This window comes from Notamacropus eugenii, chromosome 1 (assembly GCF_028372415.1).
Source record: "Notamacropus eugenii isolate mMacEug1 chromosome 1, mMacEug1.pri_v2, whole genome shotgun sequence".
NCBI lineage: Eukaryota > Metazoa > Chordata > Mammalia > Diprotodontia > Macropodidae > Notamacropus > Notamacropus eugenii.
The window spans coordinates 455535056-455550700 of NC_092872.1; the positions used below are offsets into that span (position 1 = coordinate 455535056).

At 37.0% G+C, this 15645-nt stretch overlaps 1 long non-coding RNA gene across 1 annotated transcript in view; it reads left to right on the top strand.

The window, feature by feature from the left end:
* Positions 1 to 15645, top strand: part of LOC140519242 (uncharacterized) — a 185921-nt gene that overhangs the window by 47204 nt on the left and 123072 nt on the right. The window contains exon 2 of the long non-coding RNA XR_011972142.1: positions 8593 to 8695. This is a non-coding gene — a long non-coding RNA (uncharacterized lncRNA). The remainder of the gene's footprint in view (positions 1 to 8592; positions 8696 to 15645) is intronic.

Sequence of the window (15645 nt, forward strand, 5' to 3'; positions counted from 1 at the left end):
AGCTCCTAAGTTGTCTTGGGCTAGAAAGATTTCTTGCTCTGACCTTTTATTGGCTCTGCCACTCCAGAATTTGTTTTGAAGTATTATTTTAAAGTTGTTTAGAGGGGAATGTTGGAGAATTCAGCTGAGTTGCTGACAATACTCTGCCATCTTAGTTCCACTTTTTTTTTAATGTTTTAATGAGTTTTAATGCTCATTTTGGTCGAAAAAGGGAAGACCACCAACAGCTAGATTCTGTTGGGAATCAAACTCTTTTTGCTTCTAAGAAAGAAAAATTGTGTTTGGATTGAACAGCACATCCTGATTTCCTGGTGTTGTCAGATGTAATACAACTTTTCCCTTAGCTATTTCAGCCTGAGTCAATTGTCTGTCTTAATGTTTCTAGTTTTGGGGAATGTTCCTAGATTTCTTTTATTTTATTTGCTTTTCTAATCCTGTGAGTAACTTAGCTTGATAAGAACTCCCATCCAATCCCAAACTTCTAGTGTATTCTGTACATTGAAATTTAAACTCCCCATATTTTACCAAGATCAGAAGGGCAGAAATGACCAGCACTACACCCAGCTGAGAGCAGTGAGCTAAGAAAGAATAAAAAATGAACAAAGTTCTTCCTTCTAAGGAATAGTACAAAAAAGATTAAAAAAAGGCCTATTATCAAGATCATTTTAGATCAATGAGTACAAGATGGTAACCTGATTGAACTCATTTTCCTTTTTTTTCCTTTTTTTAAGGAAAAAAATTCAAAGTGCAGTGAAGGACTCAAGTTGCCTAGACTGAATATTAACTCATAGGATTAACAGACTGCAGTGTTTAATGTAAAACCAATCACCAAGTCGGCACCAAGGAGCAATGCAAAACCCCACTTCCTGAAAAGTGTTTCTTATTCAGAGGCTCTTTTATTGCATTTGTCAATAATCACCTGATTTCTTCACAGAGGTGTTATTCATTTCCAGGCAGCCAATCAGTTTTTCTGAATCTGTGTCTTCTTTGACTATAGCCCTCCTTGGCTGTCCCCCACCCAGATGCCTTGTCCTCAATCATCAGTCCATTCTCTAATGGCCAGGATACCACTCCAGAGAATCTTTACAATCATTCTCAGCCAACACTGGTTCATTCCACTCATTAGCAGAGTTTAGGTTCCAAGGGCATTGGTTTAAATTCTGGCTCCTTTTCCGCCCCTCTCCAAATCTATGAGGAGTTGTATGGCACAGTGAGAAAGGTCCTGGTTTCAAATCCTAGCTCTGCTTCCAGGATCTCTTGGGCATGTCTCTTCATTTCTCTGGGCCCTTCTATCTGTGAAATGAGGGGGTTGAACTGGACAGCCTCAAAGATCGCTTTCAGGATGAAATCTATGATCCTGTGAGCCTTTTCAGAGAAGGGCTTCTTGCTCTTTGTAATTAGAAAATAAAGGGTAGAAATCCTTTCCTTTTGTGGGGCTCTCATTCATTACTCTATGCAAGGGTTCTTAACCATTTTTTGGGTGTCATGGACTCCACTGGCAGTCTGGTGAAATTTATGGACCTCTTCTCAGAATAGTGTTTTCGAATGCATAAAGTAAAATGCATAGGATAACAAAGGAAACCAATTGTTTTGAAATAAAGATGCAATTTTTTTCTCATCCAAGTTCATAGACCCCTGGTATCTATCCATGGACCCCTTGTACTCCAGGTGAAGATCCTCTGCTCTATTGTGTATTTTATTTTTTAATTAATTTTCTTATCAGTCAAAATCTATCTTCACTTTAAAACACTTGTAACAAATAATATTTATATCTCAATCTGTATAACCTTTCTAGCATGTATTTTAAATTAGTTTTCTCTGGTGAAAAAAAACATTCTACCTAAGCAAAAATTAAAAATTGTAATTTTGGAGGTAAGAAGCTGTTTCATTTCTATGTTGGCTCTTAGGTTCTTTTATATCTCTTCCCAGAATGGTGCTCTTTGTTGATACCCTCTGAAGAAGTTATTTTTTTATTTTTTTATTTTTTAACACATTCTGATATCATGGCTTATTAAAGAGACTCTGGAAGCAGAAACTGAATGGTCTGTTAGAGTCAGAGGGCTGCCATAATAAGGAAAGTAATATGATCATTAGAATATTAAATTACATCAAGACCTTTTTTCTTCTCCCAATGTGCTTTTATTGAATTTTTGTCGTGAGCACTAATGTAGAGTCATTCCACATTTTAGGTTCCATTAGGACCTTGGCAAAAGACATAGAAGTGTCCCTGAACAGTATAATGGTAGATTTTGCGTGTGCATGTGTGTTGTTGTGTAGAGCTTGCATTTGTGCTTACCTCTTGAGTTAGTATCTAGGCAGTTGGATTGTAAATAAATGCTACCTCAGATAGACTCCAACTAATCAATCATCCAAAAACACAGTGCAAACACTCACTATCAGTATTCTACTAGATGTAATGGTGGGGAATGGAAGACAGTCCTTAGTCTCAAGGACATGACATTCCAAAAAAGGTGAAATGCAACAAATATCTCTCTATCTGTCTCTTTATCTGTCTCTATCTATCATAGGGAAAGAGTGTGAGAAACCTTACATGTAAATATACAAACCAATTCAACAAGCATTTCAGAGACAAACAAGTTCAAATGAACCTGTTGTACAAGGCACATGAATGTCAAGGGAGTCCAGGGTATCTATAGCTGTGGTGGTGATATTAGCCATACCTTACCTCTGCTATTGTCTATCCAAGAACTAGAATGATGGTAAGTGTAACAGTTATATTTTGATTTTAGGAATAGGTACACAGATATACCCATATTAATGTGCCCTGTTGCATTTAGGACAAAATACAGGTTCTTGACTTGGAAATCAAAGATTTTTACTATCTGACTTCAGTTCATTTTTCCAAGTTTATTGTGCTGGAGATACAATAAAGAGGCAAAAGATAGTTCCTTTCCCCAAGAAACCCATAGTCCAGTGGGAGGGGTGGGGGAGTCAATAAACAAATAAACCTATACAAACAAGCTATCATCAGGATAATTAGGAAATAATTAAAAGAATGAAGGCACTAGAATTAAAATGGTTTGGGAAAGGCTTCCTATAGAGGATGAAATTTTTAGTTGGGACTTAAATGAAGTCAGAAAAGCCAGCAGGCCTATTTTCCAACATGGTCTACAACTACATAAGACAGTTTTTAGTTTGGTGAAAACACTCTAGATTTAGAGTGAGAGGTCCTGGAAGTAAAGCATGGCTTTGCTACTTACCAATTGTGTGACCTTAGGAAAAGTATTTTGCCTCAGTTTAGTCATCATTAAAATGAGTAGACTAATATTTGCCTGCCTGACTCACAAGAGTGTTGTGAAGAAAATGCTTCATAATCCTAAAACACTATATAAATGCGAGCTGTTACTGTGACTCAATTCTAGTAGCATGAGAGTATCTTTTATTTTATCTTTTGAAGTTTTATTAAAACTTATTTTTTTATACACCACAGTCATCCCCCAACATGCAACCACCCCTATAGGACCCTCCCTTGTAACAAAGAAAATAGGTAAGCAAAACTGACTAACATCACGTATGCAACATTCTGTACCCATAGTCAATCACCTCTTTACTGAAAAGAGGAAACTTTCATCAGTTGTCCTCCGGGATCAGGATTGATTGTCCCATTTAATCTGAGTTCAGTTACACTTTAGAATTGTTTCATGTACATTATTTTAGTCACTGTGAATACTGGTCTCCTAATCCTGCTCTATTTGCCTTGTATAATTCGTCTTTCCATGTTTTTCTGAATTCCTCATATGTAGTTTTTTATGGTACATTCATGTACCATGCCATACCACTCTCCAATTGATAAGCACCAACTTTGTTTCCATTTTTTTTTTTGCAACTACTAAAAGTACATCTTGAAATGTGTAAGTCCCTTTTTTCTGTATTTGACCTTGCTGCTGAGTTGTAGGATTTGCTGGGTCAAAGGGTATGAAAAATCTCATTACTCTTCTAACGTAATTCAGAATTGATTTGACTAGTTCATAGCTCCATCAATAGTGTATTAGTATGTCTTCCCACAGCCCCACCAACATTGACAATTTTCATCTTTTATCATCCTTTACACTTGGAGGAAGGAAACCCTAGCAGTGAACCAAGCTTAAAATCAAGTTACTTGATTTATATAGGATAGGTAGTAGCGGATATTCCCAATAGAAGTCCCTTTATACTAGACTAAGAAGTTGTTAAGAGCCCTCTTCTGCCACTTATAAATTATTTGACTTTGGGCAAGTCACTTCAGTTCTCTAGGCATCAGTTTCCTCACTTACAAAATTAGAATTTTGGACTAGCCCTTAATCTATGTTTCTTTGATCCAGAGGTAAAATATCAGAGATTTGATTTGAAGTTCTCTTTTTATTACTGATTTGGAACATTTTTATGTGGTTGTTGGTAGTTTTTATTTTTAAAAAAATTTTTGTGTCCTTTGTCATTTTTTTTTAATTGAGGAATGATTCTGGTTCATTTCATTCATTCATTCATCTCTGCTGGTAAATCTAGTCATGCTTACTTAGCTCCTCTCCTAGAAGTGACTTTTCTCCGAGACCTCTGAAGTGGTTGCTGAGTATTTTCCCTTTCCTTCCAGTGTAGCCATGCTGCTGATTTAAATACAACTTTCTCCAGTTGCTCTGGTGGGTGCTGCTATTGCCCTTCCACGATGATAGATAATGGACTTTCAAGCTAACAAGGTCATTTAACCAAGGAAAGAAAAAAAACACAAAAAAACTAAAAGGCAGTCATGAACTCCCTATACAGGCTTACCTGGCCAAGTTCTCTTGTCCTAGCTACCACATGGGGTAGGATCACCATGTCACTGGGATAGATAGGTACATCATCCTTCCTGATGCCTTGCTGCAGTCATAAATTGTCATCTTGAGAACTACAGCAAAGAGAGATCCCATCTATAAGTTATCTCCGCTTTTAAAAGGTCCCTTGAACAATCAGTTCTTCTGCTTCACCAGACAGTTTGGGGACTCACTGACACCCCCACTGCAATGCCTTAGATAACACATAACTGAAGGTAGGCTATCCTCAGCCCCAAGATTCCATGTTTGGTTGAAATCAATCAAGGAATATTTGGGCATACTCCAAAGGAATTGCCCCTTAGGCTGTTTGTAATACTATGTGACCAAATGGTTTATGAAATGATGCTTTTTGTTGCCTTTGGGCACATTATAAAAATTAACCCCTATAACTCCTTTATTTCTCTCTACAAGGAGACGTGGTATGCCATATTTCTTTTAATTATAACCTCTTTCTTCTGATACAATAAAATACAATATTCTGATACAATAAAATAAAAATAAAATAAAATAAAATCAAGACTGATACAATAAAATTTCTTCAACAGAATATTCACTCTTTGGTCACTGGACAAGGATCTCATACTGAGAGTACTAACAGCTAAATTAATATTTATAGACAATCTTAAATCTGTGTGATTGTTAGCATCCTTTTTTCTCCCATCATGCTGTCACCACTAAGAAGCATAAAGGAGGATGCATAGGACTGTATTTTTATTTGTTTCATGGGTTGCCATGAGTAAAGAATTCATCACCAAGTGGTCACTCTAATTGTGATGAACTGTATCAAAAGAATCTAGGCTGGTACTCAGAAAGCAGAAGCAGTCTATTGCTAAGACTATAATCAAAACCTTTCCATCATGCTATAACCTGCCAGACCTTGTACTTCACTGCTGTGCCTTGTGTGAACCTAGCCTCATCATCATACCACAATGAGAAATTGATGTGGAACTTTGTGGAGGATAACTTGTATATCAGGCTCCCATCATCCCCAGAAATATTTGACACAAAATTTTCCTCCAGCTTTGTAGTTTCACTTCTAATTCTAGTTGCACTGAACATGAGTTCATAAAAACTTTAAATTTTGTTGTTATTCAATTGTTTCAGTCATATCCACCTCTTCATGACCCCTATTTAGGGTTTTCTTTGCAAAGAAACTGGAATGGTTTACCATTTCCTTCTCCAGCTCATTTTCCAGATGAGGAAACTAAGGCAAATAGGGTTAATTTCCCAGGGTCATGCAGCTACCAATGGTGTGAGGCCATATTTGAACTCATGAGGATGTGTCTTCCTGACTCCAGGTCTGGCACTCTATCTATTGCACTATCTATACATTCTATACAATAACACTTTTCCATTTTGTCTTTTGTGACTTCATGTATCCCTTATTTGATTATGAATTCTCAATCAAAGATCTAGAAGACATCTCCTTCTGTGCTCCTTTATTATTTTTTTATGTGACCTTTTCTGTTAGGGAGACACAAATATCTAAAGCATATGTTGTGAGATGCTGGTCTAAGTTTATTTTCTGCCAAATTGCTTTCTAGTCTTCCAACTGTTCTTTTTGAATAAAAAGTCATTTCCCCAGCAGTTGTATTCCTGAGTTTATTAAGAATGGTATTATGTCCAGAAAGTGTTTTTATTGAAAAGACTAGTATGAATGAGTAGTACTTTTATATGAACTTTTCCTTGGATCAGCCTGTCTTGAAATCCCAAATCTTAAACCCACTCAGCTGCCAAAGCTACTTCGCTTAGCTGATATCATCACAGTACCCTATCTCTCAGTTTGCTAGCATTTTTTGCTGAAACATTTCAGGAGAGAGACTGAACCAAGCAATAATAATATCTTTTATTATTTTCAAAAATAGATTTTACATTATATTGCTTGTTGGTATGCCATAAAAATCATTTTAGGAAAAGCCATCTGCTATTTTGTTTCCAAATTTCAGAGGCAGAGTTATGTCCAATTTTAATGTCATAGTGTTGGACTGTATGCTGTGTTAATTTGTCCTAGAGTAACAATGAATTAAAGGAGATGCTGAAGAAGGGGCTTCTAAAGGGAATCTGTCTCCCCTGGATAGCAATAATGATTCCAGGAGACAACTTTTGTTGAATTATCCATATCTTTCCTTAGCCATATATGTGCAACCTACCAGCTCCACGGCACAGTCACAAATACAGAAACACTGTGAAAAGGTAAAATGAGGGTTTCTTGATAGCCTATCAGGAGAAGCAGTATTTTTAGGGCTCAGTAGAAGAAAGATGGGGCCACTTTCCTTAATAGAAAACTCTTGGTGTGGCATGAAACTGGTTCTTTTTTTGAAAATGAATGTGGGATCCTTTATTTATTTATTTTTGAGAGGGCAGGGGTACAGTTGTTTACTTTACTGGCATAGGACACTTACAGTTGTGCTCATAGAGAAATTCTTAATAGCTCTAGGGAGCTGGGAACCATCAGACCTTTAACATGATAAAGATTTCATCCAAGGCCAACCTTGTTCCTTAGAGACACAAGTCCGAGGATTTTATGAAGTAATTGCTTCTAAAGAAGAGGTTGATATTGCTCTAGAGTGTAAGCCTGAGTTGGAGATAAGTTAGAGAAAATCTAGGGATGGGGAAAGCTTGATGGTAATAAAGAGCTCATTCTAGTGATCTGATCGTTAAACTAAGAGACTTTTGGATTTGTCATTTGTGTGGAAAATTCAGGATGCTGTTTCTGTCAGGATATACATTTGGTGCAAATGTCCAGCAAATATCATTTTCCCCTAATTGTGTTGTGGGAAGTCAGTCCTTTGCCCCTTTTCTCATTTTCATTTTTAATAGTTCCCAGGCAAGTGGACCATTTAAGGAAGTGGCAATTTCAAAATTTCCCAAGCCTAAGCAGCTACACTTGATGGAAGCCTTACTTGTGTCCTTAGAGGCAGTGTAGTATAATGAAGAGAGTGCCTGACCAGGAGTCAGGAAATCTACACCTCACACTTTCTATTTGTGTGACCACAGACAGCCTCCTGGAGTCCCAGTTTCTTCATTTATGATAATATCGGTACCTGGGGCAACTAGGTGGCGCGGGGGATAGAGTGCTGGGTCTGGAGTCAGGAAGACTCATTTTCCTGAGTTCAAATTTGACCTCAGACACTTCCTATTTGCCTTAGTTTTCTTATCTGTAAAATGAGCTGGAGAAGGAAATGGCAAACCAATTCAGTATCTTTGCCAAGAAAACCCCAACTGGGTTTATGAAGATTTGGACACGGCTGAAAAACAACTGACCAAAATCCCTGTACCTATCACACAGGGTTATTCTGAAGTGCACATGAAATAATGTATATAAGGTGCCTTACCAACCTTGAAAGACTCTGCCCCGGGGGGCTATCTTTACTACTGTCAATGGAACTCTTGGAAAGCAGTAAGTGTGAAGCAGTCAGACATTGAGGTGTGCAGTAACTTTGGGGGTGGTAGAGAAAGGAACTGAATTTATTATGAAAATTAGTATCAACAGCATTTGCTGGTGTGTATGAATGTGTGTGTGTGTACGTGCGCCCCTGCATGTGTGCTTATGTACCTATGGATATATTGGTAGACTAGTGTAAAGCATGTTGACAGTGTTAAAAAGAAAACAAAGAAATTCTGTTGCCACAGATATTGATCTCTCTGAGTGTGTGTACCATTGAAATGTAAAGGAGGAAATGGCTACCAGAATAAAGGCAGGCATTCTGCTCTCCCTGTATCACACTCTGTGACAGACTGTTAAGGCAATACTTATGGTCCCAATCACACATTTCTCTTCTAGGAATCAGATTGAGGGGATGCAGGGCCCAAATCAACTACTGCAGTATGGCTGGCAATCTCAGAGAGATGACGACCTGCCAAATTCCTGACACACAGGCGGATGTGTAAGTGGTTGTAGTAACTTACCCAAAAAGCTGTTTTCCCTTGAAAATTATTTTAGATTTCCTTGTAAAAAAGTAAGACAATTAAATATATACATACATATTCATATAAGTATGTGTACATAAATTATTTACATGTACATAAATATACATATATGTACATGTATCTACCTGTATATATGTGCATATACACACATACAATTATACACATACATACATATATGCTTATACACACATATTATTCTTTTAGCCTCCAAAAGTCACTTAGGTAAGAAATAACTTCATTGAGTCAGTGACCAGTGGCAATCAGTTGCTTTTGGCTCCTGGGCTCTGCTATTGTGTTAGGATCAGGGTGCTATGGATCTCTTGGGAGTATAAACTGAAGAAGGGACAATTGGACAGACCGCATACCTCTGGTCTGTTCTTGAGGTTGCCTTTGAGAAGGAGTTGTTGGGAAATGAATGGCTTGAATGGAAGGGAAAGATGGACATAGCACCCTTAATTTAACCATTGAATTAGCCAGGAAAACAATAACAGTGATAATAATCTGGACAAAAAAGGCCTTGCCTGATATTTGTTATTTAAAACAGTAGCATGAAACTATCATCATCTTGTAATCTATAAATGAAATGAAGGCTGATACCTTATGTCTCTTAAACAAATCTGCAGAGGCATTTACAACAAGGAATTAGTCATGTCTTGGGTATGGGCTTCCTAGAAATCTTCACTATCTGTGGGGAGTTTATTAACCATATGAACTGCATAATATTTCTCTGCACAGTGGCCATTTGATTACCAGGTTTCTACTTTCCTAAATTCTCCTCAACATAATATTTCTTATAAAGCTACAACATGCAGTGATTCAGATGGAATCCCACAGGGAGAGGTACAATTAAGAATCTTATGCAATAACACATTCCTTTGTCCTTACAATTAGCATATGTATGGGCATCTGCAGTGGAAAAAAAAGTGCTGATGCAAGTATTCTGAGTTTACTTTTTATTTTTGCTGCACCGTATTTGATATATTTGAGTTATACTTATATACCTCAGCATTATGATAACACCCAGGCACTGACTCTGAAGATAATGACACTTTTTTAAAAAAAGTAATCTTCTTTGGAGGACATCTTGTATAAGTCCTATACTTATAAATTCTGTATAAGTATAAGTCCTATACTTATAAATTCTGACCTTTCTAGATGTATCTACTCAACTCCAAAACATACAGTCAATCCAGTTAGAAAGTCCATTTAACCAGTTGACACACCCAGATGGCTTAATCTTGGAGCTGATTGGGTATTTAGGTGGTTTCTTGCTGTTGACATTCACAATATCCCATGTCCTGCCTTTAAGCCTTGTCACAGGTTGCCCCTCATACCAGCAATAATCTCTCTTCTCATTTTCACCCCTTGGATTATCTGCTTTCTTTTAAGCCTCTGCTCAAGTGTGACACTCTAGGAGAGATCTTTCTTGATTCACCCCACTCCCTCATTTGTTAGTGATCTCCCTTCCCAGGATTATTTTCCATCTACTTTGTATATAATACATTTTCATTTATTTGTATGTATGCATGTTATCCTTCCCCCGATTAGATTTACGATTCTTATTTTTTTTATCCCTAGTACCTAGCAAATGTCTTGCTCAAAATAGGTACTTAATACATGCTTAATGAAATAGATTGAATTGAATTAAGCAATTTGTTGCCCTTTGAAAGTATAAACCCTGCCCAGGGACTTGGGTAAGGTTAAAGTAGTGAATGGAGAGAAGAGTTTGCACATGGATAGACAACTTCCATTAAGTGGGTGCTAGATATGGTGTTCTCCTGAAAGCCACAAGTTCAATACTTGCAGATGGAAGCTGTAGCAGTGGCTCTAGTAGAATCTGAATGGAAAGAAAGGTAAATGGTTGGTGTAGGACAAAGCTGTCTGGAACTATTTTCAAGATTCCACTTTTGCTGATCTCCATGATTTTCTGCCTTATGTAGTTGCACAGGTTGAATTTTCTTTTTGTAGACACAAAGTCATATTTGCAGACCTCAATCAAGAGAGGAAGGTGATCCTAGGTTCTTGAATGCTACGTCAGTGAAACATGAGCTCAGGCAGGTTTGATCAGGATGGAAAGGTTTCAACAAGAGACTGTCTGCTTTCTGAAGGCCAGCCTAAGAGGGGCTGCTTATCACAAGTAAGCTGAACATTTTGTGATGGATTAATTGACCAAGGCAACCACAGACACAAATAAAAATGCCAAATAGCTATCAGTCCTACGCAAACACCCTTTACTTCTATAGGGAGGGTAGCAGAGTGGCCAAAAAAGGGACAGAGGGTGCTAAGAATCATAGTTTTAAGATTGTCTATAAACATTCTTAGCTGATGGCTTAATGAATTATCCTTGTTTAATGACCAATGAATGGACATACTACTGGGGGAGCTGAATTGTGTCAATTTTAACATACTCCCTGTAAGAGAAACCAAAAGACAGGAGGAAGTTGAAGTCAAGTTGTAAGTAAGTGAAAAGATGGCCCATAGGCTATTTTTGGAGAGACAAATAAAGAAATTGGTGGAGTTAGTTTTTATCATGTACCCAAAGACAACAAGAAAAATCACTTCATCTACCATTACAGTGCCCATAAGTGTTTTCAAAAAAACTACCATGAAAACGAGTAGAACTTAGGAACTAACATCTGTTGCAGAGGATGAGGATGGAAAGATATTCTACAAAAAAATCAACAAGACTCTCCCTCCAAATTAAATTAACATATGTTTTGGTGTTTGGAGACTATAATGTAAAGATGGGGATAAGTGAGGATGACAAAAAATATGTTGGAAAAATGTGGTTCAGGAATAATCAATGATAAAGGCCAAAGACTCCACAGAAGCCATATACCTATTCATCATGAACACTTTAAGAAAAGGATTGAAAGGTGCTTAACATGGTGGTCATCAAATTACATGACAAACAATTGTTTAACAGATCATGAACAACTTGTTATTGATGTGAAAGTCATTTCTGAGGGAAGCGAGAGTACTGATTTGTTATAGCAAAGATTATAATTAAAGCAAAGTGAGGAGAAAGAAGCAAAATGAGGAAAATATTTGGCATACAATTAAAACAACTCTGTTCTGACCAGTTTAAACAAGTTATTGATGATGAAAAATATGTATGGAAGAAAGACAGTTTATTAGAAGTTTAATATAGACATAGGAACTTTAGTGTTTATAATGAATATTCATGAGACCAAAAGAACATAAAAAAAAAATCATCAGAAAATATTTGGCTTACTTTCCAAGCAAGAGGATATGGTACCTGAGGGCAGAGAAGGTTTAGAAATATAAACTAATTTGTAAAATCTTATGGAGGATGATGAAAGATTATGGACAATATCACTTCATAAAACAGAGAAACAGTGGAGAGTATAATCAGTTTAAAGAAAGCTTGGTGAGAGAACTAATTAAGCAAGCTCATCCTAAAGCCATTTAAGGCCTTAAGGAAGGATAACAAATTGATGAAAGATGGTAAAGATCTGCAAAGATGTTTAGAACAAACTTTTCCATTATCAAGGACAATAAAGCTATGATACTTGAAATCTGCACCATAGTTTCAGATGAGCATTAAGAAGAGGTAGAACTAAAGAAAACAAAAAAGGGAAAAGCAGCTGAATTAAACTCTCTCTCTCTCTGTTTCATATATATGTATATATAATATTTGTGCAGAAAGTAACAATTTTGAGTGTTGAGGGATTAATTCATAAGCTATTTGAATGGAGGAGAAGATACTAAAGTTGTGGGAAAGAAATTAGACCTTAAGAATGTTTTTTTAAAAGGCTATCAAGAGAACATATTCCATTTATGTGCCTGCTTTTCCATTTATCTATAATTGTTGTGAGAATATGCTGCACACATATTGAGGGTATCCTTGATAATGATATTAGTAGGGGCTGAGCATGATTTCATAAATAACATTCCATGGTAGACTATATATCTTTTATCATCACACAATTGACTGAAAGGTATAGAGAATATGAGTTTATGCTGCACTTATTATTTGTGGAATTATTAAAAGAAGCATTGGATATAATTAGAGCAAAATGCCACTATGCAGTATTTCAACTATATCTCTCCCATCCATATATCGTAACTATTCCAGATTCCTTAGAAGATAAAACTAGAGGGATAACCTTGTTTAATGATCCTTTGATCATTGTTATCAGGTGAGGCATAAAAGAGGAAGATGCATGCTCGTTAACAGTGTTTGCCACTCTTATGGAGCAGATCCAACAAAGTCCAACTTCAAGAATAATTCCCTGTGAATGATGTGGTCTTCCAGATGCTCCTGTTTGTAGATGACATTGTACTGGTTCTACCAAATTTCAGAAACTACTGGGAGAAATCCATAACCACTCAAAAGAGTTTGGACTAATCATTGAAGCAGGCAAAACCAAGTGCATAAAGAATGCTTATAATTCAGATTACAACATGCAATTGTATGAGCAACCTTTGTATCCATCTTGGGTAGACAATGCAAAATGGATTCAGCATTAAGTAGGAGGAAGAAAGTGGGGTGGATTTCAAAGCACCTTTAATAACCTAAATTTCTTCCAGAAACAACAACCTATCTTTTAAATACCAATATTTTGCCACTGTTATTGTATAACAATGAGTCATGAAACTGAAGTCCCTTAAGACTTAAAAATTAGTTTCACTCAGAAGGTGTTCATGATGGGTGTGAACAGGTTGCAACATAAGGTACTACAAAGAAATCCTGGAGTAAAGGATATTATCAAAGAAATGTATGATTGAAAATGAAGATAGGCTGGCCATATAGGGAGAGAGAGTGATAAACAGGTTAGCCCATGGCCTCCACTTGCATTCTTCCAACGTCAGGGAAAATCAAAGAAGGTAGAGGAAGCATGCTGCAGGGGGAAGGGGTATCTTTGATGAAATCTTGGGAAGGCATGAGCTGCATAGGATGGACAAATATGGATATGTGGCAATCTGAGTCAACGGAAAATTAATGAATGAGATCATAGATTCATTTGGGTATCTGAGTATTTGAGACACAGTCCTCATATAACTTTCTCTTTATAACAATCTTACTGGGACAATCTGCTTGCTTCTGACTCCCTTCCCATCCAATGCCAGCTCTATAATGAACAAAATAGCAAATAAACCTACTTATTTAAACAGTTAGCAAATAGAAATGAGAAAGTATATATATATATATATATATATATATATATATATATACATACACATATTTGTATGTGTATATATGTGTGTATACACACACATATATATGTGCACACACATACACATATATGAGAATATATACCAGACAATACAGAGTGAATGAACTCTCCTTTTGGGAGCAAGATAACTCAACCAAGAGAGAGTCTCAGAACTCACCCAAGAGGAAATGCTCCATAGTTCCTAGTGTAGCAATAGGGACATAGTAGAGATTGCCACCTTCTCTACCAGTCAGTTTCTTTTCAGGTCTTTCCCTTCAGTAACCTGAAGAGAGGTTGGATTGGCACATCTTCCTTCTCTTTCATACCTGGAAGCCCAGAGAGCCAGGATCTCTCTTTTCTCTAGCTCTCCCACACTCTGTCCTTATGTGGGTGCAGAGCATTGATCTCTATGAGTGGGGAAAGAATTCTATGTAATTGACCTTTTGATCCAAGGGTTACATTCATATGTATATGTCCCAAGAGTCTTGATGCAGTTTTAAACTATAAAACTTAAAACTACACCAAGACTTTAGGGACACACTGTACATATAAACATTCACACTTAGATGTAGATGCTGCCTCCTTGAGGGAATATAGACTCCTTAGTGTGAGAGACTGTTTCATTTTTGTATTTGCATCATCAGCACCTAGTACAGTTGCAAGTTGGCATTAGCAAGTTGCTAAAAAATGCTGATGAATATGATCACATTTATCCATTTGAGTATTTGAGACATAGCCTTGTCTCCTTAAAATTCTCATTAAATAGCAATGTCACCATCTTTACAAGATTCAAAGATGCAAAAGAGAACAACAGACTCAAAACTGGAAGGGATTTGGTCCCCCTCTCCCCACAGTGTAGTAATTCCACTTTTCCCCTGCCTCTCAGCATCCCTGACATGTGTTCATATAGCTTTTGATTGTAGGGCAATTTTAGAAAATTGTGTATCTATGAATGGGCCCTGGGTTGAATCTTCTGCATCTCACCTCATTCTGGATTTCCTACTTTGACTTCTCAGAATAAGGAGTTGTGATATTCATCCTAGGAAGAGAACAAGGTAGATGTGGGGCTTATGGCTGAGAGAAGTTATTGCAGCGATGGTGTGGCTCTTTCATAAAATCTAACAGCTCTGGGTTTATTTCATCCTGGTGTTCTGGAAGCTCATGGTAGAGAAAAATGGGAGCAAATCCTTTCTTCCCAAGTTAGGGAACTGTTTGATTCCTCTCCTTACCATCCCCTTCCCAAGAATATGAGACCCTAAAAGAAAAACAAATACCTATGAGAGCCCATCAGGTTTCAGGTCACATTTTGGAAGAGACTGAACATAAGAGATCCAGAAAGTTATACTCCATGCTTGCTAAACCAAAAAGAAATAATAGCAATAAACAGAGTGCCTTGAGCTCTTTGGAGGAAAGGCACAATATAAATCTAACAAACAAATAAAATCCTAATGAAGACTATACATTTTGACCACACATTCTTCTTTTAAAGAGCCAATAGAATAGAAAACATGCTTATATGTGGAATAGGCATATAAAATAGAAACACCCCTGGAATTCAGACCTGATGCACTTTTCAAATAATGTCAAGCATGGGTTAGAGATGGAAGCCACAGAGAAAAGAAAGTCTGTTTATTTACTTTTGGGCTGGTTAGAGTTATCGTTCTGAATTTAGGTTGCATGCTGTCCTATAGATGCAGCCTTCTGAAGCTGAGATAGTGCGTGTCATA